At 43.4% G+C, this 14,622-nt stretch overlaps 1 protein-coding gene across 1 annotated transcript in view; it reads right to left on the minus strand.

Annotated features, from left to right (window-relative positions):
* Positions 1 to 6,657, minus strand: part of SBNO2 (strawberry notch homolog 2) — a 126,523-nt gene extending 119,866 nt beyond the window's left edge. The window contains exon 1 of the mRNA XM_060785066.2: positions 6,530 to 6,657. The gene's annotated coding sequence lies outside the window, so the exon portion shown is untranslated. The remainder of the gene's footprint in view (positions 1 to 6,529) is intronic.
* Positions 6,658 to 14,622: the final 7,965 nt, after the last annotated feature.

The following is a 14,622-nucleotide window of genomic DNA, read 5'->3' on the forward strand; positions in this document are numbered from 1 at the left end:
CGGGGGTGAGAAGGGCGGGGTATAAGTAACTGCAATAAATAAAATAAATAAATATATACCTGTCCAGGTGTCAGAGTGGTTGCTGCCTGCATGCTTTCATCCCTTCTTTCTCTTTCCCTTCTCTCATACTTTTCCCTCTTTCTTTTTTCTCCCTTCCTTCCATCCTTTTCTCCATCCATTCCACCTCTTTTCCTTCATTTCTTTATCTCCTTCCTTCTTCATGTCACCTTTCTTTTCCAGTAACATCACAGAGGGCAATTTAATTTAGCAACAACCAATCCATTACCACTTCAACAGCCTTTGGGTACAGACAAACAAACATCCATACATACATTGACTTTTATATACTCAAGATGCAACTACATTGCCCAGGGCCGGGCTTTAGCACAGCAGGTTAATTACCAGCTGCAGTAAATCTTGCCAATCAAAAGGCTGGCAGTTCGAAGCTCGGGTTGGGGGGTGAGCTCCCCTACCTAGCAGCTCGAAAACAAATGTGAGTAGATAAATAGGCACCACTTTAAAGCGGGGAAGTATTAAAGCGGGAAGGTATTAAAAGGACATGCCAGAAAAATGCCGATGATGTGATCAAGGAGGAAAGTTTACAAACAAAGCTCTTCGGCAGGGAAGGTCGAGTGACAGCACCCCCAACTCCATGGCCAGAACCAAGCACAACCTCCAAGATGCCGAAGATGAGAAAGCCTATATATACCTCTATCTATGTACTGTTATCTGTATTGTCAGTGTAAAACTGCAATGAATGTTTGCCATGCGTGCCATGACTTAGCCACGGTGGTCCACGCTCTGGTTACATCCCAAATAGACTACTGCAATGCTCTCTACGTGGGGCTGCCTTTGAAGACTTAGCGGAAGCTTCAATTAGTCCAATGGTCAGCAGCCAGGCTGCTCACCGGAGCGGCGTACATGGAGTGTACTACTACTTTGCTGCGCCAGTTCCACTGCCTGCCAATCAGCTTCCAAGCACAATTCAAAGTGCTGGTCTTAATTTGTAAAGCCCTAAACAGTTCTGGCCCAGATTACCTCTCCGAATGTATCTCCTGTTATAAACCATCACGAAGCTTAATATCATCATAGGGGGCCCTGCTCTCGACCCCACCACTCCCACAAATGTGGTTGGTGGGGACAAGAGACAGGGCCTTCTCGGCAGTGGTCCCCTGTCTGTGGAACTCCCTCCCTAAGGACATCAGATTGGCCACCTCCCTCCTGTCCTTTAGAAGACACATGATGCTTATGTGAGGCCACCCTGAGTCCCCCTTCGGGGGGAGAAGGGAAGGGTATAAATACATGAAATAAATAAATAAATGTGTTCTGTGATCCGTTCTGAGTCCCCTTCAGGGTGAGAAGGGCAGAATATAAACACTGTACATAAATAAATAAATAAATAAATAACTCTAAAATGTCATAGGGATAACAGCAGTATAGAGGTGTAATCAAAAATTAGGATATTTCTCCTTCTATTTCAACACAACCTTTTCAAGGAGGAGGATAATAAGAAATGGGCTCTCTTTCTTCACCATTGGAGAAACTGAAGAAGAGGGAGGTAAGCCATAAGTGATAGAAACTAGGGACCTGGAAATAATGGGAATGTACAGAAGTGGAAAGTGAGTGCCACCGCTATCTCCTGCTCTGTTAACTGTGTTCCTACAAGTCATTCCATGAACAAGAGGGGGAAACAGGCTCAGCATTGATCTAGGATCCCCAAATCCTTCAAAATTTCCCAATTATCCGCCTGAGATAAATACCTCCGCTAGCCATTCAATGGACACACACTCTGCCTGATGCACAAAAGTATCAAAAAATACCATGAATAAAAATATGTCAAGGCCTTGCATGAGTTTAGCGTACACATGTGGGTCCCATTTGTACAATCTCTCATTTACAAATACAGGCATTCCCCAAGTTATGAACAAGATACATTATCTAGGTTTGTTCTTAAGTTGAATTTGTATGTAAGTAGAAATATGGACTTTTTAAAACTGTAACTCCAGCCAAAGAGAGAGAGAGAGAGAACGCTTTGGATTGCATAGGGAAGGGTCAACACCCCTGTGGTGTTTGTTTGCTGCCTGTGCCTCACTTTCACTTCATTTTCTGTCCCTGTGAGAACTGGATTTTGGAAAATTTGGCTTGTTGTGGAAACAAGGATTGGTACTAAAGCTTCAGTGGATATTTTTGTTATTGATTTGCTTTGCTATGAGTTATTTATTGTTGTATTGTTGTTGTTGTGTTTTTTGTTTCTGATGTATTTGGGCTCGGCCTCTTGTAAGCCGCACCGAGTCCTGTGGGAGATGGTAGCGGGGTTTATTATTATTATTATTATTATTATTATGCAAGTGTGGAGAAGAGCAAACCACAGACCACTTACTACAATGCAGTCTGAGCCCTGCCACATACACAATGGAGCACCTTCTTACAGTGACACTAGAAGCACTTGAAGTGGCCAGCTTCTGGTCAAAGGACATTTAGCATAATGACACGTTTTTATCTTTGTGGGTTTTTTTATACAATATAACTTTCAATTTGCTTCTGACACAAAAAACAAATCCCCAGATGAGGACCCTTGGTAGCAAGCACCTCTGTTTGGTCTGGATTCAGTTTCAATTTGTTTTAATATTCAATATGCTTCAATGTGTGTATTTTAAAGAATGTTTTTAGACAAATGTGTATTTTCGCAACGTTGTGACCCGGCCTCTAGCTGTATGAGAGGCGAGCAAGAAATAAAAAATATTCTTCTTCATCTTTATTAATATATTAACACCTAATCTTAACATTTCTTGCCTTTCCATGTATACATACTGGAAATCCAGAAAGCCCTCAAAACTTTGGAGCAGCTGCTTCTGGGAGACACCATGCAAGTTCTTACGGACAACATAACTACAATGTTCTATGTCAACAAACAGGGCGGTACGCAACCCCAGGACCCTTTGTCTCTGACCATCCAGATATGGGACTGGTGTCTCACCAAAGGGATCTTTTTGTTGGCAGTATATCTGCTGGGAAAGACTATTTTGTAGCCAGCCACCTCAGCAGGGCCCCTCACAGCATGCACGAGTGGTCCCTTCATCCACAAGAGGTTAACACATATTCAAGCGAGGGGCACACCGAACAACACCAAGCAATGTCAACTGTACTCCCTTTTGTGCACAACAAACACAAAATAAGCACCAGGGGTGTCAGATCATCAGGAGAGGCCCTTCTTTCAGTCCCATCACCGTCACAATCCCCATGTTGTTTAACATCTACATAAAGCCGCTGGGAGAAATCATCCGGAATTTTGAAATTCAACATCATCAGTACGCAGACGACATCCAACTCTATTACTCCTTTCCATCTAATGCTAAGGAGGCTGTTCAGGTTCTGAACCAATGCTTGGCAGCTTTGACAGTCTGGATGAGGGCTAACAAATTGAAATTGAATCCAGACAAGACAAAGGTCAGTTGGAAGGTCAAACAGGGTATAGGGTTACAGCCTGTGGTGAATAAGATTACACTCCCACGAAGACGCAGATGGCAGCTTGGGAATGGTCCTGGATTCATCGCTGAGCTTGGAACCCCAGGTTTTGGAAGTGACCAGGGGAGCTTTTGCACAATTAAAGCCTGTGCACCAGCTCTGCCCATACCTTGAGAAGCCAGACTTGGTCACTGTGGTCCACGCTTTTGTTACAGCCTGAATAGACTACTGCAACACCCTCTATGTGGGGTTGCCTTTGAAGATTGTTTGGAAGCTCCAAGTGGTCCAATGGGCGGCAGCCAGTTTGCTCACTGGAGTGGCATACAGGGAATATACAACTCCTTGTTACGTCAGCTCCACTGGCTGCCCGTCTGCTACCGAGCACAATTCAAAGTGCGAACTTTAGCCTATAAAGCCCAAAACAGTTCTGGCCCAGCTTATCTGTCTGAATGTATCTCCCTCTATGCACTATCACGGAGATTAAAATTGTCTGGGAAGGTCCTTCTCTCAGTCCCACCTCCTTTGCAGGTGCAATTGGTGGGGGCAAGGGACAGGGCCTTCTCAGTGGTGGTCCCTTGGCTATGGAACTCCCTCCCCAGCGAAATCAGGTCAGCCCCTTCCCTCCTCACCTTCAGAAAGAAATTAACAACATGGCTCAGGGACCGAGTCTTTGGCCAATAGTGGAATTATGTGCAATAACAACAGGAACAGCTTTTGACTTTGTCCTTGGATTGCGTGATTTTAATAATGTGTTTTAATGTTTATATTGTTTTTAAAACTTTGTCTTAATGTATATGTTTATTTTTCTGTCTGTTGATATGGCATCAAATTGCTTCCGATTGTAAGGCCGCTCTGAGTCCCCTTTGAAGTGAGAAGGGCAGGATATAAATACTGTAAATAAATAATGAATAAACAAACAAACAAGAGAGAGGGCCTTTTTAGTGGTGGCCCTGTGGCTCTGGAACTCCCTTACTACAGAGGTGCAATCGCCCCCCTCCTTGTTGGCCTTTTGCTCTCAAGTTAAAACCTTTTTATGGAACCAGGCCTTTTCTGACGATCAACAATAGGAAATGGCCAGATACATATAGGTCATTGTATATTTTTGGAATGCTATTTCAGACCAGCAATATTTTAACACATTCTAAAGGAAATTGAGCAATTAGGACCCTAGATCAACTGTTTTAATGGATAATCTTAATGGCCTGAGGGTCAGGGAACTTTTAATGGTATAACAGTATAATGTTTTAATTTTTAATCTGTTAAATTTGCCTTATGTAGTGTGTATTTCTGTTTACTATGCTTATGTGATGTTTTTTGTTGTATTTTTATGCTATGGGATAATAGCTAAGCAGAATTAAAAAAAATAATATTCCTACCAAACCTTTTGGGGAAAATATCAATAAAGCTCCTGCCTCCACAAACAGCTATAACTCCCACCACTCAGGAGACATCAAAGGCCCTCCCTCCAATGACATTGCAAGTTATAGTGAGCGCCATGAACATGTCCAAGACCCCTGCCAATGTTCTCCACAAAAAACATACTATTCACCACCCAAGTGAAGGCTTTCATACGGGGACAATTCCATCCAAGATTTTATGTGTTTCCTACACCACAGACATCACAGTGTTTCTGACTCTCTCCATTGGTGTGGAATTTGCATGATCCCGCCCACTGCCTCTCCCTTAACCCTTTCCTATTCTTTTCTATGGAACAAAGCAAACAGAGGAATTGATCATCAACTGAACATACTAGAAAGATTTGGGGAAAATTCACTGTGATTTATAGGAGTTATAGGTCCTGGTATGTATAGTTTACCTACAATCTAAAAGCACTCTGATAGACCTGGTGCTAACTTTGCACACAGAACCCGCATGACCAACAAAACATACTGGAGGTCTTTGGAGGGATTTATAGGAGTTGTAATTCACCTACATCCAGAGGGCACTATGAACACAAATAATGATGGATCTGAACAAATTTGGCATGCATACCCGATATGCCCAAATTTCGATACTGGTAGGTTTGGAAAGGAATTGGCCTGGACATTTTGGAGTTATAGGAATTGTGATGTATAGTTCTCATGCAATCAATGAGCACTCTACCAAAGATGGAATTTGACCAAACTTGGTACATAGAGCCCCTGTGACCAGCAAAAAATACTGGAGGTCTTTGAGGAAAATTTACCTTGATTTGGGGGAGTTGTAGCTCACCTACATCCAGAGAGCACTGTCAACCCAAAAACCGAGGAATCAGGACTAAACCTGGCACACAGATCCGGTATGCCGAAATTTGATTATTGGAGGGGTTTGGGGGAACGGACCTTCCTTTCTGGGAGTTGTAGTTCACCCACAACCAGAGAAACTGTGACCTCCACCGATGATGGACCTGGACCAAACTTGGCACACAGAACCCCCATTACTAACTCAACCTACTGGAGGGCTTTGAGGGGACTGACTCACCATAGTGGGAGATGTAGTTTACCCTACAGCAAGAGGGCACACTGAACCCCAATGATGATGCATCTGGAGAGCAAATTTGCCGAACATAACACACTTTAAGTACTGATGGAGTTTTTCGGGGTTAACCTGGCATGATGTGAGTTGTAGTTCAAACACAACCGTATGCATTTTGTACAGTTTAAAATACATATTTTTCCTTTAACCCAGGCAACACCGAGTACCCAAGCAAGTATCTATATAAGTATAAGAGAGCACAAAAATTAAAACGGAATTAAATAAAGAAACATTACAAACAACATAAGAGGAGAATAATAAACATCTATTAGAAACACAGCACTCTCTTGACTGGGTCTTTAAAATAAATAGCCATAATTATGATTATTATTACGATGATCTCTCTTGACAGAGAACTAAAGCAGGCCTTTGAGGCCTATAAGGATTTCGTGTGAGACTCTGCCTGTCACGAAAGGGGAGGAAAGGGGGGGGTTCTTCCGCTCAGACCTCGAATGGAAAGAAAAGTGGGGGGGGGGTCTTCCCCTCAGAACTCGAATGGAAAGAAAAAGGGGAAATGACGGCGGTTGTCGAGGCTTAAAGTCGCTCTCACCTCGTCCTCCTTCTTTCCCTTGTGGAAACCGGCGAGAAACGGCAGCAACCACCTCAGAGTTCCCGGCTCTGGCGTCTACTCCGACCCACTTCCGGGTTCGCCGCCGCCATATTGGAAACGAACGCGGACTTCCGGGCGGGCGGGAAGGGCGGGCCCACGAAACTATGGCGACACTTCCGGTTTCCCCCTCTCTCTTTCTCTCTCCCAGGCCCAGTGACGTCACGTTTAGGAGTTGAGCGCGTGTCAAAAGCAGGAGGAGAGGGCTCCCCAAGCCGCAACGTTGCAAGAGAAGGATCTTTATGGATGTGACGTCTGATGGGAGGCCTTTCCACTCTGCCATACACAATCCAGATTATCTGCTTTGAACTGGATTATATGGCAGTGTAGACTCATATAATCCGGTTCAAAGCAAGCAATGTGGATTATTTGTTTTGAACCGGATTATAGGGCAGTGTAGACTCATATAATCTGGTTCAAAGCAAGTAATGTGCTTCATCTGTTTTGAACTGGATTATATAGCCCCTTAGGAGCCCCCGGTGGCGCAGTGGGTTAAAGCACTGAGCTGCTGAGCTTGTTGATCGAAAGGTCACAGGTTCGATTCCGGGGAGCGGCGTGAGCTTCCGTTGTCAGTCCTAGCTTCTGCCAACCTAGCAGTTCGAAAACATGCAAATGTGAGTAGATCAATAGGTACCGCTCCGGCGGGAAGGTAACGGCGCTCCATGCAGTCATGCCGGCCACATGACCTTGGAAGTGTCTACGGACAACGCTGGCTCTTCGGCTTAGAAATGGAGATGAGCACCACACCCCAGAGTCAGACATGACTGGATTTATTGTCAGGGGACTACCTTTACCTTTACCTATATAGCCCCTTCCACATAATTCACATGATCTGCTTTGAATTGGATTGTACGAGTCTTCGCTGCCTTATAATCCAGTTTAAAGCATATAATCTGGATTAGTCCAGATTATCAAAGTAGATGATCCAGATGATCTGCTTTGAACTGGATTATTTGAGTCTACACTGCCATATAATCCAGTTCAAAGCAGATAATCTGGATTTTACAAGGCAGTGTGGAAGGGGCCTCATATAATCCAGTTCAAAACAGATAAATGGGGATTACCTGGTTTGATAATCTGGATTAAATGGCAGTGTAGATTCTTCAGAAGGAGCTTGAAAACATGGATGTTCCAGTGTGCCTTCCCAGATTAAGGAATCCCAAGCAATTGTCCCTAATGCACTTTATGAGAGAGTTAGAATTGTCTGCACACCCTTCTATTCCCAAAATATCCATCCTACCTCACCTGGACATGCCCAGCATTTTTAGAATTTTAACTATTACATTTTGCCCTGCCACAGGTTTTTAACAGTGTCGTGCTTTTGTTACTGTTTTATTGCTTGCTTACTTATTGTTGCATTGTATTGCTGTCTGTTGTGTTTTTGTTAATGATGTACTTTGGGCTCGGCCTCTTGTAAGACGCACCGAGTCCTGCGGGAGATGGTAGCGGGGTTCAAATAAAGTATTATTATTATTATTATTATTATTATTATTATATAATCTTGTTCAGAACAGGTAATGTGGATTGTCTATTTTGAACTGGATTATATGGCAGTGCAGACTCATATAATCCAGTTCAATGCAACATCCAATCCGCTTCACTCCCAGTTCAAAGCAAATAATGAGGATGATCTGCTTTGAACTGGGTTATATGGCAGTTTAGACTCATATAATCCAGCTCAAAGCAGGGAGCCCCCAGCTATGCAATGGGTTAAACCCTTGTGCTGGCAGGACTGCTGACCGAAAGGTCGGTGGTTCAAATCCGAGGAGTGGGGTGCGCTCCCATCTGTCAGCTCCAGCTTCTCATGCAGGAACATGAGAGAAGCCTCCCCCTGGGCAACCTCAAGTCGTTCCTGTCGCGAAAAAACAAATCCAGCTCAAGGCAGATAATGTGGATTATCTGTTTTGAACTGGATTACATGACAGTGTAGATTTATATAATCCAGTTCAAAGCAAGTAATGTGGATTATCTGTTTTGAATCAGTTTATAGGGTGGTGTAGACTCATATAACCCGGTTCAGAGCAGATAATGTGGATTATCTATTTCAGTCCCTTTTCATCAGAGAGGGCCACCTGACCTAGCAACAGCCAATCCTTCATCTAGCAACATCCATTCAGCTTCACTCCCTTTCTTTTCATCACAGAGGGACACTTCACCTAGCAGCAGCCAACCTGTTTTGTTTCTTTCCTTTTTGTTAGCTCTGGTCCTGAAAGGGTTGGTTGTTTTAGTTTAAATAGTTGGATTATTTAAAATTTGATAATGAAGAGTATGTGTGCCAAGTTTGGTCCAGATTGGATTAAGCTGTGTTATTCTGCTGTGCGATATAATTATAATTTATTATTTACCTCTCCTTGTGGCTCGAGGAGGGGTACAACAGAGTTAAAACAATGAGGTCAAACAAAGCACTATGGAAAATACATATAGCAAATACACACAGGTAAAATGTGGCTTAAAATTTACCAGATACCTAATAATAATTTAGATGCAGCCTGGAACTACTTCCTCAGAGGCTTGGCAGTAGACAAAGTCTAGGAAAGTTTATGCTGCATTATCCTCAAAAGTTGCAGTATTTGCATGCAAATATCCCTATGCCAAATAATGCTAAATGTCATCAAGATGCTGTGGAGAAGGTATCTGTTCTTACCCTGAGAAAGCTGTCAGTCTCCAGTCATCTCTTTCAATTTCAATGACCTGTTTGTCCCGGTGGTTACAGCATCTACAAAGACCGATCAGGTTCATGAATAAGTTAAGACAGGTTGTCTCGTAACAGCTGAAACTTGAAACCATGAATTTCAATTTCATTCAGGGCTGTATCAAGGAGGAAAGTGGCTCCTTCAAAAGGTTGGGAAAGAAGTGCTCAAGAGGGCAGTATAGAGAAAGAAAGGATTAGCTACTGGCCTGTATGTGTGCAGTGCTTAGATGCAGTCACAAGACAGTATAGTGATAGAAAGGCTTAGCTCCTGGCCTCTAGGTATGAATGTATGCAGTGCTCAGATGCATCACAAGAGAGCGGTATAGAGATAGAAAGGATTAGCTCCTGGCCTCTAGGTATGAATGTCCGCAGTGCTCAGGTATAGCTACAAGAGGGCAGTATAGAGATAGAAAGGATTAGCTCATGGTCTCTATGTATACAGTGCTCAGATGCAGCCACAAGACGGCAGTATAGAGCTAGAAAGGATTAACTCCTGGCCTGTATGTATGCAGTGGTTAGATGCAGTCGCAAGACAGTATAGTGATAGAAAGGCTTAGCTCCTGGCCTGTATGTATGCAGTGGTTAGATGCAGTCGCAAGACAGTATAGTGATAGAAAGGCTTAGCTCCTGGCCTCTAGGTATGAATGTATGCCGTGCTCAGATGCAGCCGCAAGAGGGCAGTATAGAGATAGAAAGAATTAGCTCATGGTCTGTATGTATACAGTGCTCAGATGCAGTCAGAAGAGAGCAGTATAGAGATAGAAAGGATTAGCTCCTGGCCTCTAGGTATGAATGTATGCAGTGCTCAGATGCATCACAAGAGAGCGGTATAGAGATAGAAAGGATTAGCTCCTGGCCTCTAGGTATGAATGTCCGCAGTGCTCAGGTATAGCTACAAGAGGGCAGTATAGAGATAGAAAGGATTAGCTCATGGTCTCTATGTATACAGTGCTCAGATGCAGCCACAAGACGGCAGTATAGAGCTAGAAAGGATTAACTCCTGGCCTGTATGTATGCAGTGGTTAGATGCAGTCGCAAGACAGTATAGTGATAGAAAGGCTTAGCTCCTGGCCTGTATGTATGCAGTGGTTAGATGCAGTCGCAAGACAGTATAGTGATAGAAAGGCTTAGCTCCTGGCCTCTAGGTATGAATGTATGCCGTGCTCAGATGCAGCCGCAAGAGGGCAGTATAGAGATAGAAAGAATTAGCTCATGGTCTGTATGTATACAGTGCTCAGATGCAGTCAGAAGAGAGCAGTATAGAGATAGAAAGGATTAGCTCCTGGCCTCTAGGTATGAATGTATGCAGTGCTCAGATGCATCACAAGAGAGCGGCATAGAGATAGAAAGGATTAGCTCCTGGCCTCTAGGTATGAATGTCCGCAGTGCTCAGGTATAGCTACAAGAGGGCAGTATAGAGATAGAAAGGATTAGCTCACGGTCTCTATGTATACAGTGCTCAGATGCAGCCACAAGACGCCAGTATAGAGATAGAAAGGATTCGCTCCTGGCCTGTATGTGTGCAGTGCTTAGATGCAGTCACAAGACGGTATAGTGATAGAAAGGCTTAGCTCCGGGCCTCTAGGTATGAATGTATGCAGTGCTCAGATGCAGCCACAAGAGGGCAGTATGGAGATAGAAAGAATTAGCTCATGGTCTGTATGTATACAGTGCTCAGATGCAGTCAGAAGAGAGCAGTATAGAGATAGAAAGGATTAGCTCCTAGCCTCTAGGTATGAATGTATACAGTAGGCAGTATAGAGATAGAAAGGATTAGATCATCACAAGAGAGCAGTATAGAGATAGAAAGGATTAGCTCATGGTCTGTATGTAGACAGTGCTCAGATACAGCCACAAGAGGTATATAAAATATACTTTTAAAAAAGACAAAATGCATCAAAGCGTGGTGAAGTCTCCATTTTCGGAGGGGTTTTAAACAGAGGCGGTATGGTGTTGAGACTGCTTTGATGGTATGTACCCACCTGACAGAAGGGGTTTGGACTGGATGGCCTTTGGGATCTATTCTACTTCTATGATTCTAAAATTGAGCCATGACCAAGACCACTGAAGTTTATGTCTTGCAGGGTCTCACCCTGTCCTCTTGGAAGGGAGACAGACAGCCTGGCTCTCGGGAGGGAGTAAGGTCCAATCACATGCATCTGATGCAAAGCATGCATCTTTTACTGACGGCTTAGTTCTTTTCTTTTTTCTCATTGCTCTGTATGTAGTAGTTCTGGGGAGGCGGGGAGAGGGGCACGCCACATTGATCGAGACCTTCCTGCTTCTGGGAACCGGCTTCCCTTGAAAGGTAGAGCTTCCCAGTCGGTGGGCGCATGCTGTTTTCCCGAAGAACTCTCAAACAGAAGCCAAAAATGGATTGGAGAAGTCACATTGAAGACTTGCCTTGGCTGGACTGAATTAAAAAGGAGAAGGGAGTCTTTCTCCCTCTCAGAGATCAGGGTTAATAATATAATAGCACAACGTAATGCACTGAATGTGAGGAGTCCTTGGGTTTCTATTGGGTGCATTCCTCTTTGTTGTTGTTGTTGTTATTGTCATTGTTAATAGTAGGGAATGGAATTATGATTAGAATATTAGAATCATAGCATTGGAAGGGCCCTCCACTCCAACCCCCTTTCTGCCAGGTAGGAATGAGGAATCAAAACACCTCCGTAATACTAATGCCTTCTTTACAAACCTTCCATTTTTAAATGTCATTTAGAATTACATTTTCCTAACTGCCAAGGACAGGTCTTTTGTAAGGCCTCTGGGTCTTTTTTGCCTGCTCAATGACAAGGCAATGTTTCACAGAAATTCACATAACAACAGCAACATCAATGTAATTGCATTACAATTACAACTCATGTGAGGATTGTAGTCAAGCTTAGAACGAACAGGTTTGAAGAGGCAACAGTTGACCTCTACTGATCAAAAGCCTTGACTTTGCATCTTCAGACTCCATTACTGGGAAAGAAAAACAGCAGTATCAAACATATTAGGTAAAGAATGCAGTGTTGAAAGTGTATTAGATGATGGATCTATTTAATCCAGCTCTGAGGGCCTACTTTCTCACTTCTCCAGTTCTATGATGTCTTCTTACTCTTTCTCCATCTCTAACTCCTACTTTCTCCCTTCTCCAGCTCCGATGTTCTCCAGCTCTAAGGTCTACTTTCTACCTTCTCCAGCATTAAGATGGCCTTCTTTCTCCTTTCTCCAGCTCTAAGGCCTACCTTCTCCAGCTCTAAGAGGATCTTCTTTCTCCCTTCTCCAGCTCTATGATGTCTTCTTTCTCCTTTAGCCAGCTGTGCGGCCTACTTTCTCCCTTCTCCAGCTCTGAGGGACTACTTTCTCCTTTAAGGCCTACTTTCTCCCTTCTCCAACTCTAAGCTGTCTTCTTTTTCCCTTCTCCAGCTCTTGGGCCTATTTTCTCCCTTCTCTATCTCTAAGATGGTCTTCTTTCTCCTTTCTCCAGCTTTAAGACCTACTTTTTATCTTCTCCAGCTCAAAGATGATCTGCTTTCTTCCTTCTCCAACTCTAAGATGGCATTATTTCTCCCTTCTCCAGCTCTAAAGCCTACTTTCTCCAGCTCTAAGTCTTGCTTTCTCCCTTTCTCCAGTTCGAAAATTGTCCTCTTTCTCCAGCTCTATGGTTTATTTTTCCCTTTCTCCAGATCTAAGGCCTGCTTTCTCTGTACTCCAGCTCTAAGATGTCTTTTTTCTCCTTTCTCCAGCTGTAAGGCCTACTTTCTCCCTTCTCCAACTCTAAGATCTGCTTTCTCCTTTCTCCAGCTCTAAGATGTATTCTTTCTCCCTTCTCCAGCTCTAAAGCCTACTTTCTCCCTTCTTCTGTAATGCTTGGAAAGTTGCTTCTTATTAGCAATTAGGTATATATAAGTTGTTGTAGAAGATAATGTTGGGAGTACAACTCCCAGCATGCCTCACCATTGCCTAAGGCTGGATATACACTGCCATATAATCCGGTTTCTGAATCCAGATGATTTGCTTTGAACTGGATTACACATGAGTGTAGACTCAAATAATCCGGTTTGAAGCCAATACTCTGGATTCAGAAACTGGATTATATGGCAGTGTAGATGGGGCTTATGTTGTTGGCAAGGACTTTAGAGCTGCAGTCCAACAGCATATGGGGAATATGTCATTTTCAGACGAAGAAGTTTGTGAATACTTCATTACTCACATTTATTTTAGCTCAAGCTTTTGATGGTCAAAAGCAGCAACTGGATCTGTGCTGCTTGCATTGCCGAGGGTTCGCACCTGCTAAATTTAGTGTCTTTGCTGTCGAGAGATCAGCCAAACTGGCTTGAGAAAGGGACTAGGCAAGAGGGCCAGCGGAGGTCACGGCATACCAGGAGCGGCATAGAAAGAAGACACTCGCCATAGGATGAACAATAATAACAACCAGATCATGACAGTACAATTCTGTCTTCACAAGGGATATATGTTCCTAGACTTGACAGATGTAGATATATGAAAATGCGAATGCCAGTCTCACGGATACAGTGGCTCTACTGTACAAATCAAAGTAGCAATTTTATAATTATGTAGCATATATACCTTACATTGCCCAGCTGTTGTTGGGACCACTGCATGCCTACTTTCCCCCTTTTCCAGCTCTAAGATGGGCTTCCTTCTCCCTTTTCCAGCTCTACAGCCCACTTTCTTCCATCTTCAGCTCTAAGGTGTCTTCTTTCTCCAGCTCTAAAACCTACTTTCTCCCTTCCCCAGCTCTAAGGCCCGCTTTTTCATCTCCAGCTGTATGATGGGCTTCTTTCCTCCTCCTCCAGCTCTGAGATGGCCTACTGTCTCCCTTCTCCAGTTCAAAGTCCTGCTTTCTTCCATCTTTGCCATAGAGACAGTGCAGTTTTCTCCTTGAGCCGGGTAATATCTATAGGGCTGGATGGCTATCTGTCGAGAGGGCTTTGGTGGTGTCTTCCTGCCTGGCAGAAAGGGGTTGGAGCAGCACAGTCCCTAGATACAATCCCTGATCTGGCCATTAGAGAGGGATACGGCACGCATCATCATCATCATCATTATATAGCATATTGTTATATTATTGTTATATTGTTATGATATTATATTATTATTTATTACATGCACATAACATCACAGCACACATGCATAGTAGGTCAAAGTGTCTGGGATTCTAACTATTGGGCTCTTGCCAAGGGCCTAGGATATTAGAGGTATATTATTATTATTATTATTATTATTATTATTATTATTATTAGCTTGGGGATCTGGCAGTGCCCAGGTTATCTGAAAAAGGCATTGTTTGTTTTCGGGTGTTAGGTAATAAGTAACACTATTTGTTAGAAAAAAGGCA

The sequence above is a fragment of the Anolis sagrei genome, chromosome X (assembly GCF_037176765.1).
Source record: "Anolis sagrei isolate rAnoSag1 chromosome X, rAnoSag1.mat, whole genome shotgun sequence".
Classification (NCBI taxonomy): domain Eukaryota; kingdom Metazoa; phylum Chordata; class Lepidosauria; order Squamata; family Dactyloidae; genus Anolis; species Anolis sagrei.